Genomic DNA, 22,736 nt, shown 5'->3' with positions numbered 1-22,736 from the left:
GACACAGAGGAGACCTACACTTTCTGCCATATAGTGCCTCATAGGGTGCCATCCCTATGCTGGAATGATAACTGTTGTTGTAGGCAAACTCCACCAAGGGTAGCTGATCATCCCATTGACCTCCAAAATCCAAAACACACATGCGAAGCATGTCTTCTAGTGTTTGGATTGTCCTTTCAGACTGCCCGTCTGTTTCAGGGTGGAAAGCGGCACTAAAGTTCAACTGTATGCCAAGTGCCTCCTGCAACTTCCTCCAAAATTGAAAAGTGAATTGGGGCCCTCTGTCAGATATTATGGAAGCAAAAAGCCCATGCAATTTGACTATTTCTCAAATATAGAGCCGGGCGTACTGTGCAACAGAATATGTGGTCTTCGCAGGCAAGAAATGTGATGATTTAATCAGACGGTCTACAATTACCCATATCGAATCATATCCCTGCGTGGTACGAGGCAACCCAGTTACAAAATCTATAGTAATCATTTTCCACTTCCATTCTGGGATAGGGAGCTCTTGCAGCTTCCCTGACGGCCTCTGGTGTTCAAACTTCACCTTCTGACAAGTCAAGCACTTGGACACAAAGTGTAACATCCCCACTGTACGTGTTCTGTATGTTCCATTGCTCTAGTAGCCAAATAACAGTCCAAGCAAGTCAGGATGTCTGGAACTACACTTTGGTGATAGTGAATAGACATATAATGATGAAATAAACAAAAAGAAAATACAAGAAAAATCAAAGAAAAATGAAAGAGAGAAAATGAAGCTAAGTTAAACGAGTCGGCACTGTCACAATGGGTGACTGCACCGGGAAGGCTATTGCTGACCCCAAGACTGTGGGGAACCCTTAAAATTAAATTTTGAGACATAAATAAAGGTTTATTGAAGTGTAATTGACACTAGAAATATCAAAGAAAAATTAATAAATTAGTACAAAGAAAAATAAAAAAATCGAGAAACAGACAAAAATTAGTGTTACCGAAAAATCAAAAATACAACTTGAAGAGGGACATTTTGGTCATTTGACACCTAGGGTTGCCTTTTGACCTTAATGTCCATTAAAAATAAATGATATTACACTTTAAAAATGTCATGAAAAATTAAATTGTAGTACATTATATGAATAGTAAAAGAAATGGGGCATGAAATTCAATTTATGAAACTTTAAATCATTAAACATTAAAACATGGTTTAGTGCTCCACTAACTCCTAATTTGGGACAGCTATACAAGTCATTTGTGGATAGAAACCATCATCTTCAACCTTGAGAAATAACCAGCCGAGAGAAACTCCATTGAAGTCCACCATGTTCAAATGAGTTCCATCACCATGCACCATTGATTTAGCCATTATTTCCACTTGATTCCTTCATTAAAGCTTGCCTACTCACATTGGGGAAGATATTAGCAACAAGAAAAACAAGATTTGGTGAAGTTTTAACAAGCTTCAAAAGTGATAAGTTTCCAAAACCTCTCCCTTGCTTTAGTAAATCTTGTGTTTAGGTTGAGGTGAGTATTTTGGTGAAGAGAAATGAAGAAAACATTGAGAAATGAAATGGTCTATTTTCGGCAGCCATGAATATGTGTTGTATTTGAATTTTTCTTACCTTTAATGGATGGAAATTAAGGTTGATTAACTCAAATGGAGGATGTAGTAAGTTAAAATCTAAGTATGTGTATGTAATGCTTGAATTAAGGGTGTAAAATGGAACCTTAATGCTTTGAGCAAACTGCCATGTTTGGCAGCCCATAATAGCATGAATTTGTGTGTGAATATGAAGTTTATTAATGAAATATAATAGTGTTAAATTGTGGGCAGCATGTGTAAGTGATATTGAAGTATGAGTATGTTGAAATGTATGTGTAATATTGACATTGAGATATGTTGAATTTTGATAGAAGTGAATGTTGAACTTAATGGTGAATTGTGTGCATTGAGCACTTGAATGTTCTGCCCAAAATTGTTTGCTAGAATTGTGTACAATATATATATATAGAAGTGTCATTGATTGAATATTGAAGTAATGAGGAGGAGAAGGAATATCAAATTGGAAGTGTATGTGTTTTGTGCAGGTTGTGTATTGATGGCAGTACCTAAATTAGGTTATAAGTGCCAAATTGTGAACCCAATTTGTATGAGGCTAATGGGGGGTGAAACTAGACACCAAATAGACCAACTTTTATGTAGAAATGTTGCCAAAATTCTGCCTAGAAACTGACCTTAAGAATGACCAAATCCGGAATGGCAACCTTGCAACCCAGATTTTTGACCATATGAACAGTAATCTTATGAAGACACCAAAGCCCAGATTTTTGACCATATGACCTTAAGAATGACCATAACTCACTCAAAACAGTCCAATTGACCAGAAATTTTTACCATGGTTAGCTTAGACATAGAGCTACAATTCTTATGAAGACACCAAAGCCCAGAAATGACCAAAACCAAGTCAAATGGCTTGCAAAAGTTCGGGTACCAAAACTGCCAGAACTAAAAGTGACCTAAAAATTGATCAAATTTCGCACCAAAGGTGCAATCTGTCTAGCTTTAGTAAATTGACCATATCTTGGTCTATACAACTCAGAATGACCTAAAATTTTGCCCCGCCTACAATAAGACATAGAGCTACAATTTTGCTTCTTTGACTAGAAGCTAAAAACCAAGAGAAATAGGACTTTAACCTAGACCAATCTAGCACACCAAAATTTGAGAATTTGACATTTACATACAATGATGCTTGAAGCAATTTGGCAATGAATGCCAACTTGTAAAAAGGATAAATTGCACTATATTAGCAGCATATTGAATTACAATATGTGACATGTTGATGCTAGAAATAACTTATCTATAGTACCTAAAAAGGTCAACATATGCATTGACTTATGAATTACATAATAGTTAGTAAACTCTAAAAATTCAAAAATTAAACAATTAATTTATAATGTGCCATAGTTTGCCTAGTTGACTAGTTTGGATAAGTTGGCATGCCAATAGGATTCTGACAGCTGTTTTGTAAATGGCTTCATGCCATACTATGGTTTTATGGCTTATTATGCCGCACTGTGACTTTAACAGCCTATGGCTATGCATATTATGTATTTATTATTGGCTTATCGCCAGACTGACTATATGGCTTTTTAGCCACGCTATTTTCACACCGGGAAACACTTTGTGACTGATGGTGTGATAGCCCGAGGTACTAGGTACCTAGTGCCAGTATATCCGTTTATCCAATCTGGTTAGTATATAGGCTACACGGGCAGTAATTCAAGTACTATTAAATTCAAATAGCTAAATCCAGTCTACTGACATACAGCACTACCAAAAATTAGCAAATATCGAAATGTTAGCAAATAAAAGTAGAATCAGCAACTGCAAAGTATATCGATATTATAAATTCGTAAATTATTTACTTTATTTTAGTGTATATTTCTTTATATTTAGCACCACTAAGCAAAATTGCTTAGCGCGTTGCTTTTGTAACGCGTAGGTATTGGAGACACAGCTGGGGAGCCCAACAAACCTACGACCGGGTGAGACATCAGATATGCACAGGAGTCCAGAGTTATCTGCACTGCATTGCATACATGGTAGGACTTAGGATATCTTGTATTTTGTACTTTTGTTGTATTTTTGAAATTCGATCTTGTTTTTTGTAATATTATGAAAGCTCTAAAGTTTGTAATATCTTGTACATATTAAATAACATGGAGATTTTCTTGATATATTTAAATTATTATGGACTGTATCATGGAACTTTTTAATGACTGTAAAAGTCTATTGACTTTACTGAGAAATAGAGACTGTGAAATATCTGAGATTTTGATATTATCATATTAAACTGTTTTCAACAGGTTTGGAAGGACAATTTGTCCAAAATACATACGGCACCTTATCAAATTTTTATTACCATTTTTCAAACATTGATTTTATCAAAGTATGAAAATAGTATCAGCATGATATGAATATTACATAAAAGACTTCTTAAAGTCAAATTGAGTTTAGGTAATGAAATAATCACAGACTAGGTGTTCCGGTAAGCCATGTAGCACGCCTTGCTCGGCTATACTGTGGACGGGTGAGGGGTGTTACATTTAGTGGTATCAGAGCACAGTTTAGGCGTTTCTGGACCTAGATAGTTTGCATATCATGTATTGCATTGTAAGTGTTAAGATGACTCTAATGTAGATCTTTTGATTTGTTATTTTGATCAGAATATGGACTCCACATCACAGAGAGAGGTCGATGAGGAAGTGAAAAGTCATGCTCCATCTATGACTGAACTAGGAGATAGGAGAGAACCTGCTCTACCAGTACCAAGTTTACTAGCCACATTTCAGCAAATGGTTGAGTTCTTTAGACAGATGGTAGGAGTTATGCCACCACCGCCACCTCCACATCAAAAATCTCATATGGAGAGACTAAGGAAGTTCGGAGCAATGGCTTTTTTGGGCAAAAGGGAAGATAATTCTTTCACAGCTGAAAACTGGTTGGACAGAACTAGAAGAGTTTTGAAACAAATTCATTGTACTCCAGAGCAGAATTTGGAAGCTGCTGTATTACTACTGCAAGATGATGCATACCAGTGGTGGGATACAGTAATTAGTGAGGTACCACCAGAACAGATAACTTGGGATTTCTTTCTCACTAAGTTCAGAAAGAAGTATGTGGGCAGTGTATACCTAGAAGAGAAGAGAAGGGAGTTTATTACCCTACGCTAGAGACAGCTGACAGTGGCTGAATATGAAAGAGAATTTGTCAGACTGAGCCGCTATGGGCAGGAAATAGTCCCTAATGAGGCAAAGAGATGTAAGAGATTTGAGGAAGGACTCAATGATAACATTAAAGTAATGATTTCAGCCTTGGGGATTACAGAGTTTGCCAAGTTAGTGGAAGCTACACTGAAGGTTGAAAAAGTTAGAATGAATGAGCGTAATGGTATGGACCGATGCAGAAAAGAGGTCGTGGTCGACCGGTACATCTTCTGCCCCTAGTAAGAAATTCAGAGGTTCGCCTACTCAGAGTTTCAGTAGAGCACCAAGTCAGGGTCAGTCACAGAGGCCCAAATATCAGTTTGCACCAAGGAGAGGCCAGTCCACCCCTTCAATGGCTAGCTCTCCAGGGACAAGGTACAGGGGACCAGCCCTAATAGTATCTATTGCTTGCCCACATTGCCAAAAATGGCATAAGGGTGAATGTTGGAGGATGATAGGTGCTTGTTTATGGTGTGGATCTACAGACCACCTAGTCCGAGATTGTCCTCGTAGAACTGCTGCATCCACTCTGGTATCAACTGATAGGCCTGCCCCTCCAGCTCCAAGGGGTAGAAAGCTGTAAGGTCAAGCACTGTACTTCACAAAACCCGTGTCGTAATCTGGAGAGAGCGTATGCGAAAAACCAGCTAGAGCCTATGCTATAAGGGCACAGGAGGAACAGGATGCTTCAGATATCATCAAGGGTATGTTCCTCCTTTATAATACTTCTGTGCATTCATTAGTGGATCCTGGATCTAATCATTCATATATTTGTATCAAGCTGCCCGTAGAAAAGGGAATACTAGTAGAGGAAAGTGACCAAGACATCCTAGTCACAAATCCGCTAGGCCACAGTGTGATAGTAAACAAGGTGTATAAGGGCTGTCCATTGAAGATTCAAGGGAAAGGGTTCTTAACAGACTTAATCGAACTGCCTTTCCATGAGTTTGATGTGATTTTGGGAATGGACTGGTTATCCCATCATCAGGCAATAGTAGATTGTAAATTGAAGAGAATCTCTCTGAAAACTACTAAGAATGAAGAAATAACAGTTGTGGGTGAAAGGACAGATTTCTTGTCCAATGTCATCTCAGCTACAGTTGCAAGGAGATGGTTGAGAAAAGGGTGTGAAGCTTATCTGGCACACGTGGTTGACACTAGGCAGGGTAAACTTAACTTGTCTGACATACCCACAGTAAGGGATTTCTCAGAGGTATTTCCTAAGGAATTGCCTAGTTTACCACCAAAAAGGGAAATTGAATTTGCTATTGAGATTATGCCGGGTACAGCTCCAATTTCAATTGCTCCATATAAGATGGCACCCTATGAAGCACTGTATGGGAGAAAATACAAAATACCTATATGTTAGACTAAATTGGGTGAAGATAAGCTAGTGGAGCCAGACCTGATAAAACAGACAGAGGAAAAGGTGAAACTGATAAAGGCCAATTTGAAAGTTGCCTCAGACCGACAAAAATCTTATGCTGACTTGAGGAGAAAAGACATTGAGTATAAAGTTGGCGAGAAGGTATTTCTCAAAGTATCACAGTGGAAGAAAGTGTTGAGATTTGGGAAAAAGGGAAAATTAAGCCCTAGGTTCATTAGCCCAGATGAAGTTATGGAACGTATGGGACCAGTAGCCTACCAATTAGCCTTACCACTTGAGCTGGACAAGATACATAATGTGTTCCATGTCTGGATGCTCAGAAGATACAGATCAGATCCTTCACATATCATCTCAGCAGAAGAAATTGTGGTACAACCTGACCTGACATATGAAGAAGAACCAATTAAAATCTTGGCACGAGAGGTAAAAGAGCTCAGAAACAAAACAATTCCACTAGTGAAAATCTTATGGAAACACCACAACACGGAAGAGGTAACATGGGAGAGCGAGGAGACAATGAGGCAACAGTTCCCTCAGCTCTTCACATTGGGTAAATTTTGAGGTTGAAATTTTTATTTAGAGGGGAAGAGTTGTAACATCCCCACTATACGTGTTATGTGCATTCTATTGCTCCAGTAGCCAAATAACAGTCCAGGCAAGTCAGGATGTCTGAAACTACACTTCGGTGATAGTGAACAGACATATAATGATGAAATAAATAAAAAGAAAATACAAGAAAAATCAAAGAAAAATGAAAGAAAGAAAATGAAGCTAAGTTAAACGAGCTAAGATCATGATGGGTGATCAGACCGAAGGCCGTTCTCAGATCATGGAAGCCTCGAAATTAAATTTTGAGACATAAATAAAGGTTTATTGAAATGTAATTGACACTAGAAATATCAAAGAAAATTTAATAAATTAGTACAAAAAAATAAAATAAAAAATCGAGAAATAGACAAAAATCAGTGTTACCAAAAAATCGGAAATACAACCCGAAGAGGGGCATTTTGGTCATTTGACACCTAGGGTTTCCTTTTGATCTCAATGTCCATTAAAAATAAATGATATTACACTTTAAAAATATCATGAAAAATTAAATTGTAGTACATTATATGAATAGTAAAAGAAATGGGGCATAAAATTCAATTTATGAAACTTTAAATCATTAAACATTAAAACATGGTTTAGTGCTCCACTAACTCCTAATTTGGGACAGCTATACAAGTCATTTTTGGATAGAAACCATCATCTTCAACCTTGAGAAATAACCAACCGAGAGAAACTCCATTGAAGTCCACCATGGCCAAATGAGTTCCATCACCATGCACCATTGATTTAGCCATTATTTCCACTTGATTCCTTCATTAAAGCTTGCCTACTCACCTTAAGGAAGATATTGGCAACAAGAAAAACAAGATTTGGTGAAGTTTTAACAAGTTTTAAAAGCGGTAAGTGTCCAAAACCTCTCCCTTGCTTTAGTAAATCTTGTGTTTAGGTTGAGTTGAGTATTTTGGTGAAGAGAAATGAAGAAAACATTGAGAAATGAAATGGTCTATTTTCAACAGCCATGAATATGTGTTGTATTTGAATTTTTCTTACCTCTAATGGATGGAAATTAAGGTTGATTAACTCAAATGGAGGATGTAGTAAGTTAAAATCTAAGCATGTGCATGTAATGCTTGAATTAAGGGTGTGAAATGGAACCTTAATGCTTTGAGCAAACTGCCATGTTTGGCAGCCCATAATAGCATGAATTTGTGTGTGAAAATGAAGTTTATTAATGAAATATAATAGTGTTAAATTGTGGGTAGCATGTGTATGTGATATTAAAGTATGAGTATGTTGAAATGTATGTGTAATGTTGACATTGAGATATGTTGAATTTTAGTAGAAGTGAATGTTGAACTTAATGGTAAATTGTGTGCATTGAGCACTTGAATGTTCTGCCCAAAATTGTTTGCTAGAATTATGTACAATATATATATATATATATATATATATATATATATATATATATATATATATATATATATATATATATATATGGAAGTGTCATTGATTGAATATTCAAGTAATGAGAAGGAGAAGGAATATCAAATTGGAAGTGTATGTGTTTTGTGCAGGTTGTGTATTGATGGCAGTAACTAAATTAGGTCAAAAGTGTTAAACTGTGAACCCAATTGGTATGAGGCCAATGGGGGGTGAAACTAGACACCAAATAGGCCAACTTTTATGTAGAAATGTTGCTAAAATTCTGCCTAAAAAATGACCTTAAGAATGACCAAATCCGGAATGGCAACCTTGTAACGCAGACTTTTGACCATATGAACAGTAATTATTAGGATGACCATAACTCACTCAAAATAGATCCAATTGACCTGAAATTTTTACCATGGTTAGCTTAGACATAGAGCTACAATTCTTTTGAAGACACCAAAGTCCAAAAATGACCAAAACCAAGTCAAATAGCTTGCAAAATTTTGGGTACCAAAACAGCTAGAACTAAAAGTGACCTAAAAATTGACCAAATTTTGCACTAAAGGTGCAATCTGTCTAGCTTTAGTAAATTGAGCATATCTTGGTCTATACAATTCAGAATGACCTGAAATTTTTCCCCGCGTGCAATAAGACATAGAGCTACAAATTTGCTTCTTTGACTAGAAGCTAAAAACCAAGAGAAATAGGACTTTAAGCTAGACCAATCTAGCACACCAAAAATTGAAAATTTGACATTTACATAAAATGATGCTTGAAGCAATTTGGCAATGAATGTTAACTTGTAAAAATGGTAAATTGCACTATATTGGTAGCATATTGAATTATAATATGTGACATGTTGATGCTAGAAACAACTTATCCATAGTACCTAAAATGGTCAACATATGCATTGACTTATGAATTATATAATAGTTAGTAAACTCTAAAAATTGAAGAATTAAATAATTAATTTATAATGTGCCCTAGTTTGCCTAGTTGACTAGTTTGGATAGGTTGGCATGCCAATAGGATTCTGATAGTTGTTCTGTAAATAGCTTCATGTCATACTGTGGTTTTACGGCTTATTATGCCGCACTGTGACTTTAATAGCCTACGGCTATACATATTGTGTATTTATTATTGGCTTATCGCCAGATTGACTATATGGCTTTTTAGCCATGCTATTTGCACACCGGGAGACACTTTGTGACCGATGGTGTGACGGCCTGAGGTACTAGGTACCCAGTACCAATATATCTGTTTATCCAGTCTGGTCAATATATAGGCTACATTGGTCGTAATTCAAATACTATTAAATTCAAATAGCTAAATCCAGTCTACTGACATATAGCACTACCAAAAATTAGCAAATATCGAAATGTTAGCAAATAAAAGTAGAATCAGCAACTGCAAAGTATATCAATGTTATAAATTTGTAAACACTTTATTTACTTTATTTTAGTGTATATTTCTTTATATTTGGCACAACTAAGCAAAATTGCTTAGCGCGTTTCTTTTGTAACGCATAGGTATTGGAGACACAGCTAGGGAGCCCAGCAAACCTACGATCGGGAGAGACATCAGATCTGCATAGCAGTCCAGAGTCATCTGCACAGCATTGCATGCATGGTAGGACTTAGGATATCTTGTATTTTGTACTTTTATTGTATTTTTGAAATTCGGTCTTGTATTTTGTAATATTATGAAAGCTCTAAAGTTTGTAATATCTTGTACATATTAAATAACATGGAGATTTTCTGGATATATTTAAATTATTATGGACTGTATCATGGAACTGTTTAATGACTGTAAAAGTCTATTGACTTTACTGAGAAATAGAGACTGTGAAATATCTGAGATTTTGATATTATCATATTAAACTGTTTTCAACAGGTTTGGAAGGACAATTTATCCGAAATACAGACGGTACCTTATCAAATTTTTATTACCATTTTTCAAACACTGACTTTATCAAAGTATGAAAATAGTATCAGCATGATATGAATATTACATAAAAGACTTCTTAAAGTCAAATTGAGTTCAGGTAATGAAATAATCACAGACTAGGTGTTCCGACACGCCGTGTAGCACGCCTTGCTTGGCTATACTGTAGACGGGTGAGGGGTGTTACACAAAGTCTGCTATGTCTCTCTTCATGCCATTTCACTAGTAGCTATCTTTCACATCATGGTACATCTTGGTGAAGCCTGGGTGGACATTGTATAGTGTATAGTGTGCCTCTCACATGATTTCATTTCTGAGATTGTCCACATCGGGCACACATATCCTGGAACCTTGCATAAGGGTGCCATCAATGGCAAATCCAAACTCACCACCTTCACCCTGCTGTACTCTTTCTATGATCTTCATCAATTGCTAGTCTCTGGGCTTGGAAACTCTGACTCTATCTCGTAGGTCTGGTCTCACTGAAAAATGGGCTAACAATACTCCCTCTTCAGAAAGATCTAAAATCATATCTTGATCCATCAACTCATGTACTTCCCGAATCAACAGTCTCTTCTCCATTAATATGTGCGCCAAGCTACCAGAAGATTTTCTGCTCAAAGCATCTGCTACTACATTGGCCTTCCCAGGGTGGTACTGGATGGTATAATCATAGTCCTTCAGAAGCTCCATCCATCTCTTCTGTCTCAAATTTAAATCCCTCTATTGGAATATGTACTTTAAACTCTTGTGGTCGGTGTATATCTCGCACACTTCACCATACAGGTAGTGTCTCCAGATCTTTAGTGTAAAGACTACAGCCGCCATTTCTAAATCATGAGTGGGGTAGTTCTACTCGTGCCTCTTTAGCTGCCTTGAAGCATAAGCCACTACTTTTCCATTCTGCATCAAAACACATCCTACGCCAACTCTAGAGGCATCACAGTACACGGTATATCCTTCACTACTCATCAGTAATGTCAACACAGGGGCGGTGGTTAGACACTCCTTAAGCTTCTGGAAACTCTCATCACAATCATCTATCCAAATGAATGGAATATTCTTCCGAGTTAACTTAGTTAGGGGAGTTGCTATCCTGGAAAAATCCTGCACAAAACGCCTATAGTAGTCAGCTAGGCCCAGAAAACTTCACATCTCAGTGATTGTTGTAGGCTTAAGCCAATCAGTTACAGCCTCAATTTTCTTGGGATCCACCTGAATGCCTTCACTAGAAACCACGTGTCCCAAGAATGAGATGCTTTCTAGCCAAAATTCACATTTTGAAAATTTGGCATATAGCTGGTGCTCCCTCAAAGTCTGCAACACCATCCTCAAATGCCACACTTGTTCTTCCTCGATCCGAGAGTATACCAAAATGTCATCTATGAATACGATGACAAAATGTCCAGGAATGGCCTGAACACCCTGTTCATCAAGTCCATGAAGGCCGCTGGTGCATTAGTGAGTCCAAAAGACATTACCAAGAACTCATAATGACCATATCTTGTCCTGAATGTTTTCTTGGACACATCCTCATTCCTGATCCTCAACTGATGGTAGTCTGATGGTAAGTTTATTTTGGAAAAGAATCTAGCCCCTTGGAGCTGATCAAACAGATCATCGATCCGAGGAAGTGGATACTTGTTCTTTATAGTCACCTTGTTTAGCTGTCTATAATCAATACACAACCTCAAGGACCCATCTTTCTTTCTAACAAATAGAATAGGAGTGCTCCAGGGTGAAGTGCTCGGACGTATGAAACCCTTGTCCAAAAGCTCCTATAATTGCTCCTTTAGCTCTTTCAATTCTGTTGGTGCCATCCTGTAAGGTGGTATTAATATGGGGTTTGTACCCGGCACAACATCAATGCAGAACTCTATTTCCCTTCCTGGTGGCAACCCTGAAAGCTCCTCAGGGAAGACATCCATAAATTCTTTGACAACGAGAACATTTTCAATGTTAACACCTTTTACAGATGTATCTCTGACCAATGCCAAATACCTTTGATATCCACGCCTCAACATTTTTCTAGCACTAATTGCCGACACCAAATTATATGGAGCCACACTCCTATCAGCATCTAAGCTAAACTCATCCACACTAAGTATGTGGAAATATACCTTTTTGTTCCTGCAGTCCAAAGTGGCATAATGAGTTGCCAACTAATCCATTCCTAAAATTACATCGAAATCCATTATTGGTAGAGGAACCAAGTCTGCTGGGAGGATCCTTCCATCCATTACTACTGGGCTGCCCGGAAAAACCATATCCACATTTAGGTTGTCACTAAGGGGGGTAGCTACAGAAAAAGGGTATTCTAAAGTTGTAGGGTTCCTACCCAATCTCATGGCAAAAACAGGGGAGACAAATGAATGCGTAGCACCTGGATCTATCAAAACACGAGCCTCATAGGAACAAACTAGAAGAATACCTGCCACAACTGCATTGGAAGCCTGAGCATCCTGGTGGGTTAAGGTGAAAACCTGAGCTTGACCCCTACCCTGCGTTGCAAAACCCTGATATTGACTTCTACCTCCTGACCTGCCTCCAAATCCATATCCTCCTTGTCCTCAGCCCCGTTGGCCATTGAACTGACTGCCTGCCATGCTAGAAGCACCAGGATACAACTGACGAGAAACATTTGCAGCAGAACCCTGTGACCCCGTCTGTGGCTTGCTGAACACTAGATATTCTCTAGCAAAGTGACCCTGCTGGCCACACTAGAAACATACTCCTGAACCCATCATACAAGGTCCTGAATGTCCTCTTCCACACTGTGTGCAAGGTGCAAAGGAGGATCCTGAACCAGATCCAAAACTACTATAACTCGAACTGTGACCACTGCTGGATCCGTACCTTAGTCTGAATTCTCGAGATTTGTGTTTAAAACCACCCTTCTTTTTGCTTCTACCTCTTCTTCTGTAGTGACTTTGGCTGCCACTATCCGTGATACCCGTGTAGGGAACACCTAAAGAACCTTCTGCTCTATTCTTCTTTGCTCTTCCACTGTCATCTCCTGTATAACTAATCTCAATCTATCGGGCTTGATCAACTACCATATCAAAAGACTGATCAGACTCATGGCCAGGTTTGAGTACCTCCTGTCCAGCCCCTTTAGGAACCTTTTTACCTTCATACTTTCTGTAGCCACTACTGCAGGGGCATACCTGCTCAGTTCTAGAAATTCTATAGCATATTCATCTACAGATCTGCCATTCTGCCTTATGACCTCAAAGGCCCATTGTTTTTGATCTCTGAAACTTTCTGGCACAAACCTATTGATAAACAGTTCCACAAACTGGGTCCAAGATAATCCCTCAATATGAGGTAGTACGTATTCTATCATCCACTGTCTTGGCACTGGCCCCAATACATGTTGCATATACTCTATAAGCCTCCTATCAGTCAACTGCAACTCCATTCCTGCCTGTTTGTAGGAATCCAAAAACCAATAGGTATCATCTGACACATCATAAGTACTAGGCACCAACTTCTTGAAATTAATTATTTGTTTGTAAGGTTCCCCTCTTGGTGCGGTGGGCTGCTGCTGTTGGGGAGGGTAGACCATATACTGTGCCATCATATCGATGGTTCTCTACAATCCGGCTAAGGTAGCTGCCATTGGGTCCATGGGACCCTGAGCCATAAAAGACTAATCCTGAACTGGTGGCAGCTGCTCTTCTACTTGAGCAGCTCTAGGCCTCCTACCCCGCCTCCTTGGGGCAGGCAAAAAGGAATGTATTTTCTATGTACTAAGCTAATGCAAAAGGAATTTTAATTTTCTAAGCTACCACGAATATTCTATGGATTTTTAATCCAATTTAAGCACTAGATAATTAAAAAAAGTAAGGTTCGGGTTTACCTACGCTGATTTCGAGCTCGGGAACGTACTCTGGACATCTGACAATGGTGGGGTAGCCAAATTCTAGATCCAATTCCAAGACTTTTTTAGTAGCCTCTTTGCCCGACCCAAAATTTATAAACTCGGGCAACCGTTGAATTTCCACAAATTGAAGGTACCTACACGAAGCGCACAATACGGGGGTTAGTATATAATTTTTATGGAATTTTCTAAGCTCATTTAGTGCTCAGAAAAACACTACAAAGTTTCGTGGGACTCACCGAAAAACGGTGTCGGAAAATTTTGAAATTGGTATTGCCCTCCGGTACTCTCAGTTTTCTCGTGGGGTTCACAGTTTGTGAGAAATTTAGCCCAAAAGTCGAAATGGGCTAAACTTTTCTGCACAAAAATTGGGCAAACCACTTGATGAATTTTGGTGTTCTTGTTGTCTATGGAAAGCTATCGAGGTATAAAAGAGGTTTGGCACAAGACCCGGCCCAATTGGTGGCCGGAATCTGCCCGGGAACACGAAACAATGTGCTGCGCATTGGGGCGTCTTCGAGCGCATTTTCCCGGTGCCTCAGGCAACGGCCAGCGAGGGGGATAGGTTGGGGTGGCTCACCAGCGAGCTGGGAAGGCTGGGCGGCGAGAGGAGGAGAGAGGAGAGAGAAAACGGGAGAGAAAGAGGGAGTGTCAGGCGCGTGCATGGAGGGAAGAAGAAAAGGAAATGGTTGGTCCGATTCGACCAGTTCGATCCGGTCTGATTCGATTCGGCTGGTCCGATTCGGGATACAAAATTTTGAATTTTTACTCTGCCTTGGGACCGAAAATGAGGCCCAAAAATTTCGAAAAAATTCTAGAAAACTCAGAAAAATTTGTAGAGTCCAAATATATTTTTAGTTTTGCCAAGTGGTCTTTAAATTAATTATTAAAAATCATCAAAATTTTATATTTTCGAAAAATCGAACCCTATTTCTAAAATCCGAAAAATTTCAAATAATTTCCTAAAATTTAAACAAAATAAAATATTAATATTTATCCATAAAATAATTAATTTAAAAATTAGGAGTGTTACATTTATGATAAATTTTTTGGGCTTTGTATTTTTTATTAAATATTATTTTATTTGTCAATTATGATATATACTATTACAAGGTTTAATTTGATATTTTTTTGTTACAAATGTCAAATTTATGTATAATATAATTAAATAAGTTTTTTTTTATTAATTGAGCCACAAATTAATTAAAATTTTATAGTAAAATAGGTAAAATATGCATATATCTATATAATATATAATATATAAGGACATTAGGATTTTTCAAAATACCCTTCACTATTTTTATTATTTACAACTATATTTTTTTATTATCTAATTAATTTTAAAATTTATATAAATTTAAAATTCTTAGTAATATTTATATTTAAATTCAATTTAATCAAGTTTTTTATAATTCAAAATATTTATTAATAATTATAAGATTAAATATTCTATATAATATATAAAAGTGGGAAGGTTGGGACTTTTAAAAATGTCTTTCATTATTTTTATTACGCGTAAAATTTCCAAAAACATATTTGTAGCGACAGAGAAATCATCTGTCGCCAATAACATATATAAAGTATATCACTTCATCACTAATACCTTTAGCGACACAAATTCTATCGCTAATACTTTATCAATGAGGTTGATCTCTACTGCATCATCCTTAGCGACACAAAGTTTATCGCTAATACTTTTATGAATGAGCCCATACAACAACATCGCTGGTTACGTTTAGCGACGAAATCTCTATAGATTTCATTTTCTAATAATACTGTAGTTAACATAAATTAAATTAATATTATTTTAATAATATTTGTACTTAGTAATAATATATTAGAATTATTTCAATAGGAACTAAAATACAAATATTATAAAGATAATTGATTATAAATTTTTTTTTACATCTTTACACCTTACTACGACCCCTCCCAATCTCACACTCCATTTATTTCTCCTTCTCCATTCAACATGTTTTTCTTTTCCTTTATTATTTCGTGTTAAAATTCCTTCCCCTTATTACATCAAAGTTCTTTCTAGTTTAAATGCAATTAACATACAACAATAGTCTCAAAAATCAACAACATCATAATTAATTTCTTCATTCTCAATCTAGTAATTAAGATATAAAAACTTGAATCCAATTCTCCCTTGTAGATACACCAACTTTCAATTTCACCTTTTAAAGAGAGCACACTAGCAGGTAGGAATTTTTTTTTTTTTTAAATCCTAGGAATCTATTATTCTAAAATAAAACTTTACTCTCTAGGTTAATATAAAACTTATCTTCCTCCTATTATATGCCATAAGAATTATCATGGAATAATGAAATAATTATGAACTTAATAACTAAAAAGAAAAGAAGCTTATTAATTGAAAGCAATCACTAGCTCTTGCAAGAAGGAAATGGGTTTTAGATTAGTGTTTTTATTGAAATTGGAGTTTCGCTGATACTTGGATGAGTTTATGGGTTGATTATAAGAGAAAAAGTTGTGGATAGAGGAAGAAGAAGCTTGAGTGTGAATGAAAAGATGAAAAGGATATTGGTTTTTTTCTTTTTGTGTTCTTGAAGAAAACGAGAAACAATTCCCCAAAATGTGTTCTTCTCCTTCTTTATATTATTATTATTATTATTATTATTATTATTATTATTATTATTATTATATTCTAGAGACTTCTTAATTATGGGCTCTCTTAAGTTAATTTATGGGCTCTCAACATGTTGTCTTATGGGCCAAATGTTACAGTTTAACTGGTATTGAAATCTAATTGTAATGCTTGTTAGATCACTTTTAGACAATTGCTTCGTTATCACCGGCGCTGTTTGGTATCGCACATCTCTTTGATTTTTCTCCTTGAGTCGAATGGCAAGTTGTTCAAAACCCAATGCAACAAAATCCACTCCCTCCTTTAACAAATTTCACATGCATGTAAATTTGGATATACTAAGAATTTCAGTCATGTCTTTAAAAAAAAAAAAGAAAAAAAAAAAAACAATTGTGTCCATTTCTAGATACCAAGAATCTCGGCTTTTGATAGAAATGATAGCTAGAAATTTCAAATTTGGCATTCAATGGATTTTGCACAAACAGAACAAGATGCAGCTGAAGAACCCACATGACCAGAAACAAGACTTCCAATCCAAGGTTCTAACCAAGACATCGGAAGAAGTCCAAACAAATCTCAAATGGCAAGCGGCAAAGAGCAGAAAAAACAACAGCTGTGGCAAGACATCAAACGCTTTCGGAGCACTTGGGCATTTGACACCAGCTGATCCCCACAAACAGGGGGACTCCTTTCAAAGCAGAACATATAGAATAAAGAGAGCCACCGAAGCCTTGACTACCTTCATAAGTAATTTCCCTCTCAAACAACCAAAAACTCGTGCCCCTGAAAATAGAAGCAACCAAACGTGATCCCACAAAATATAAGATGGGAAAAGGAAAATAGACTTAATTGCTTGAGTTATGTATTAGTGCCAAATCAACATTGATCTGATTTAAGAAGTATTGTTCCACAGACTCATCAGATTCAGAAAATGACAAAGCAAGCCACTTGCCTAGAAGAACAATTTGCCAGGCATTCTCTTCAACGTCAAATGGATCGATCGAGGGATTATCAATATGATTATCTTTTCTGTATTCATCCAAATAATGTCACTATTTTATACCACTCGCTTCCCTTTTCCTCAGAGTTCAAGCCTTCTGAATAGATTACTCTTGAGCCATTTGCGTAAAAACTATTACCTAGCAAGTTAGATTGAAGTTTTGTCCGCAAAAGAATCGTCGATAAAGATAGCTTTGAACTGAAGAATATACATAATTATTGGAACAACAGATACATTGATGTATATTCATAATTGCCAAGAACTTTCATGTACCTAGAATAAGATCAGATATTGATGAAACTAATCACAAAACCAAATAATGAAAAGCAAAATATAAATCTATCACTTAATCAATATCAACATAAATCCTTAAATTGACTACGAAATGGGGCTTTAGTTACTAAATTACACAAGAATTGATAACAGCATAGAATAAGAAAGGGAACATAAAAATAAGTGTAAAACCTAAATCTTGATAATTTGTGGTGCCGAAGAAATCTAATCTTGTCGTTGGTAAGTAATAGAACTCGAATGAGAAGTGGACATCAATTCTCCATTGTTGATTGTACTGACACCATCTCCACTGCCTTCAATGTTACGGTTAACACTAACTCGATCGCGTTCTCTAACAATTATAAGCCGAAACCAGAGTTCACCTCTGAGTCGAAATGACCAAAACTGGGCTATCGCATTTTCCTTGAGTAGTTCCATATTAGTTTTCACTAGCGAATACCATCCAGAGACTAACACATAAGAGCTGTTATTGCTCATATCCCACTTCTTCAAGCACATCTTTGTTACTTCATCAGATTCAGATGGTCCTACCACCATAACATCTATGCCTTTCAAGTGCTGCTTGCTGTCTCGATGATTTAGCCTCTCCTTCTCTTCCACCGTAAGAAACTCATTCATTGTCTGTTTAACTGGCATTGAAATCCGATTGTGATGCTTGCTTAGATCAGTTCTAGACAATTGTTTCATTATCACCAGTGCTATTTCGGTACCGCCCATCTCCTTGATTTTTATCCTTGTGTTGCATGGCAAGTCTGGTGCTTGTTCAAAACCCAATTTCGCAAAATCTACTCCCTCTTTCTTTGGCTTCTTCGATGCCCCACCCTTCCCTCCTTCTTTTTCTGTATCACCGTCAGAGCACCGTTTTCGACAACTCTTTGTGTTGCTTTTCCTTCGCTTCTGCTCCTCCTCCTCTTCTTGACTGTATTCATTTCCATAACATATTATTCCTTCGGTAACCGCCTGCTCTTCCACAGTACCATGAGATTTCTCGACAAATATTTCTATGCGGGGGGTCCTCTTTTTCTTGGGTATAAGAATGCCAAAAGGGTAAAAAAAATTAAAGGCCCCATTTCCCTCTAGGCTAGCATTTTTGACTTTCTTGACATGAAAATCTTCTAAAACCTCCGACTCATCCTCAGCAGCTTTAGTAATCTCATCCAGTTTCTTCATGAAAGTCGCATCACCAACTTGGTTAGAGCTCCCCATCTTTCTCTTTTCTTCTTTTTTCTTCAAAGACTGAAGATCAAATAGCATTAATGTAAAGAAGCTAAAGTGGTTTATATATAGCCAGGAGTTCATTGCAAGTCCTTGCCCTAAGTGGACTCTACTAGAGTTTCCTTAGATCACTTGGAGAACCTGCAGGATTTTGTTTGGGATTTAATGACTTGGTGCTGTAGTTTTGTTCAATAAATATGACCGTATGATAGCATATAGGCGCGTCATAAACCAGGTTTTTTTTAATCATTATCTGTTGTCATGACCACAGAATGGGAAACCAGCTAATTCAACAAGGTTGTTTGTGGATATATCTATATGTAATAAGTAATTAGGGGAGCAACATATCTTCTATTGATAAGCCAGCTCAATAAAATATTTTATTATTATAACCATTGATATGATAGATTTATCATAATTAATAGTTATAATAAAATTATTATACATAATAATTATATTTTATAAGAAGTAATTAATTAAATAAAAAATATTATTAATTTATCTATTATTTAAAAAAATATAATATTAGTTTTTGCCAAATTACTCTTTACTTTTAAAATTAATTATAATTATATTTTTATTATTTAAATTAATTTAAGAGTTTGTATAGATTTAAAATTCTTAATTTTAGAATTTATATAAATTTAAAATTCTTAACCCTACTTATACTAAACTTCAATTAAATATTAAATTTTATATGAAGTAATTAACTAAATTAAAAAATTAAAAAATAAAAAATACTATTAATCTATCTATTATTTAAAAAATCATTAGAAAAAGTATTTATAATGACAAATAAATAATTCGTTGCCAATAATATATATTAAAGACAATAACATGTAACTAATTCTACAATACTTTATATTGTCATTAATAATTTTTAGCGACGAAGCATTTGTCGCTAATTACTTAATAATATCATATTTTAATATTAAAATAATTATTATAAGTTGAGAATTTAATATTATTTTAATAATAATTCTACTTATACTAAAAAATATATTATGATACTTAGAATAGTAATTCTATAAGTATAATCCTATAAGTTTTACTAGTTCATTAAAAATTATTTAATTTATTTTAATAAAATTAATATATAAATATATAATTAAATAAAAATTTATTGAAGAATTTGAATTTTTAATCGAATTCAAGTAGATAAATTATATTATTGGTCATAAATTTATAGCCTTTTTTAAATTATTTATATTGATAAAAATATAGCTTTAATCAAATCTAAAATTTATTTTTATATATAAAAAAATTTTATTTTGTTATATCAAAATATTCATATTACCATAACATATTTATGGAATTTTATTTATAATATTTTAAACGCTAAGTAATGTATATTAAAAATTTTATTTCATGTGTTTTATTTATAATATTTCAATTGACTAGAGTTGTACAACTTATTAATTTTATTTTCTTATAATTTTTTTTAAATCAACTTTAATTAGAAGTAAAATACAGTCATAATAATAAATAATTAAATTTAGTTAGCTATTGAAAATAATAGATAATGATAATATTATATTATATAAAAAAATAAAAGAAAAATATATAAAAAAAATTAAATTAATAATTTATATAATAAGCAAATCAACGTGCACTGTATATTAAAGTAAAACTAATAAATAGAAAAAACGAATTAGAAAGAATTCTAGCACTTTTAAAAATCTTATAGCGAAAAGGGTATTTTGATGGTTTTCATAATATTATCAGAACCATGTATATATTGTAACTTTATAAGTTTTCCGTAGATGAGATGACCTACACTCATAATTGCCAAGAAATTTTAAGCCTAAAATGAGATAAGCTAATAAGCTATTGATAATAAGCAAAATGTTTAATTTAGCGTCTGTATCTAATTTAATTTAAAGTTTCAATTTAAACTTAATTTAGTCCAAAAATTAAAATTTATGGACTAAATTTCTTGATTTTTTGATCTAAATAAAAATCAAAAAGTTCAATTTCTTGATTTTGTGACTAAATTTCATGATTTCTTGATTTAAGCCTCAAACATAAGCTCAATTTCTTGATTTTATTGACTTTTGTTATAAATTAAGCTTAAATCCTAAATTGACTGCAAAATTGGGCTTTGGTTACTAAATTATGCATAAATTGATTAAAGCATAGAATAAGAACGAGAACATAAAAATAAGTGTAAAACCTAAATCTTAATAATTTGTGCTATCGAATAACCCTAATTTTATTGTTGGTATGCCATAGAACTCAAATGAGAAGTGGACATCAATTTTCCATTGTTGCTTGTACTGACATAATCTCTATTGCCTTCAATGCTACTGTTAACATTGTCTTGGTTAACAATTACAAAGTCGAAACTAGAGCTCTCCTTCGATATGGAATGATTAAAACTGGGCTATATCGCATTTTCCTTATGCAATTCCTCATTCATTTTCACGAGTGAGTACCATTTGAAGGCTGAAACATAAAAGATGCTATTGTTCATATCCCACTTCTTCAAGTACATGTTGATCGCATCATCAGATTCAGATGGTCCTACTACCGTAACATCTATGCCTTTCAAGTGCTTTCCATCTCGATGATTTAGCTTCTCCTTTTTTTCCACCATAAGAAACTCTTTCATTATCTGTTTAACTAGTATTGAAATCCAATTGTAATGCTTGTTAGATCAGTTTTAGACAATTGCTTCGTTATCACCAATGCTATTTTGGTATCGTACATCTCTTTGATTTTCCTCCTTGAGTCTAATGGCAAGTTGGTCAAAACCCAATTTAACAAAATCCACTCCCTCCTTCTTTGGCTTCTTTGATGCCTCACCCTTTACATGCATGTAAACTTTGAGATACTAAGAATTTCAGTCATGTCTCAAAAAAAAAAAAAAAAAACAAATGTGTCCAATTCTAGATACCAAGAATCTCAGCCTTTGATAGAAATGACAGCCAGAAGTTTCATATTTGGCATTCAATGGAGACAAATAAAGGGTTGCAATTGAGAGAAAATGGAAATAAGAATGGAGAAAGAAATACAGTAGGATTGTGTTGTTATTTAGTAAGCCCCCATTTAAATGAATTTAAATAGAATAATTTAAAAAAGATGGATGGGTCAGATTGGGTTAGTTTAATCTTATCATTTCAATAATGGTTAGTTTCTTCAATATTCAGCACTCATTTGCACAACAATGATTTTATTTTCCTTTTATTTAAACTTATATTTATAAATGGCTTGTGTAACAAGCAAATTGCATCGACTTCTGTACTCGAAAGTGAAGTGAAAAAGATGATAAAGAACAATTCAAGCCTTATATATATAATGGCATGGTGCTGTAGTTTTGTTTAATAAATATGACCGTCAAAGTTAAATATACACTTCAAGGGATTAGATTTTCGAATCAGCATATGATATTATATAGGTGCGTCATACACTGGTTTTTTTTTTTTTTTAATGATTATCTATATGTGATAAGTAACTGGGGGAGTAATGATTAATCAAGCTTCAGATTTGGGTATGGTGATTTTCGTGGCTATCCTACCCATTATCATCCCTAAACGGATCAATAAAATATTTTATTATTATGACCCTTGATATAATAGATTCACTAATTGTACATAATTATAAGAAGTAATTAATTAAAATAAGAAATTAAAAAAAATATATTATTAATTTATCTATTATTTACAAAAATATAATATTA

This window comes from Hevea brasiliensis, chromosome 2, assembly GCF_030052815.1.
Source record: "Hevea brasiliensis isolate MT/VB/25A 57/8 chromosome 2, ASM3005281v1, whole genome shotgun sequence".
Lineage (NCBI taxonomy): Eukaryota > Viridiplantae > Streptophyta > Magnoliopsida > Malpighiales > Euphorbiaceae > Hevea > Hevea brasiliensis.
Note: the sequence above shows the minus strand (reverse complement) of the source record.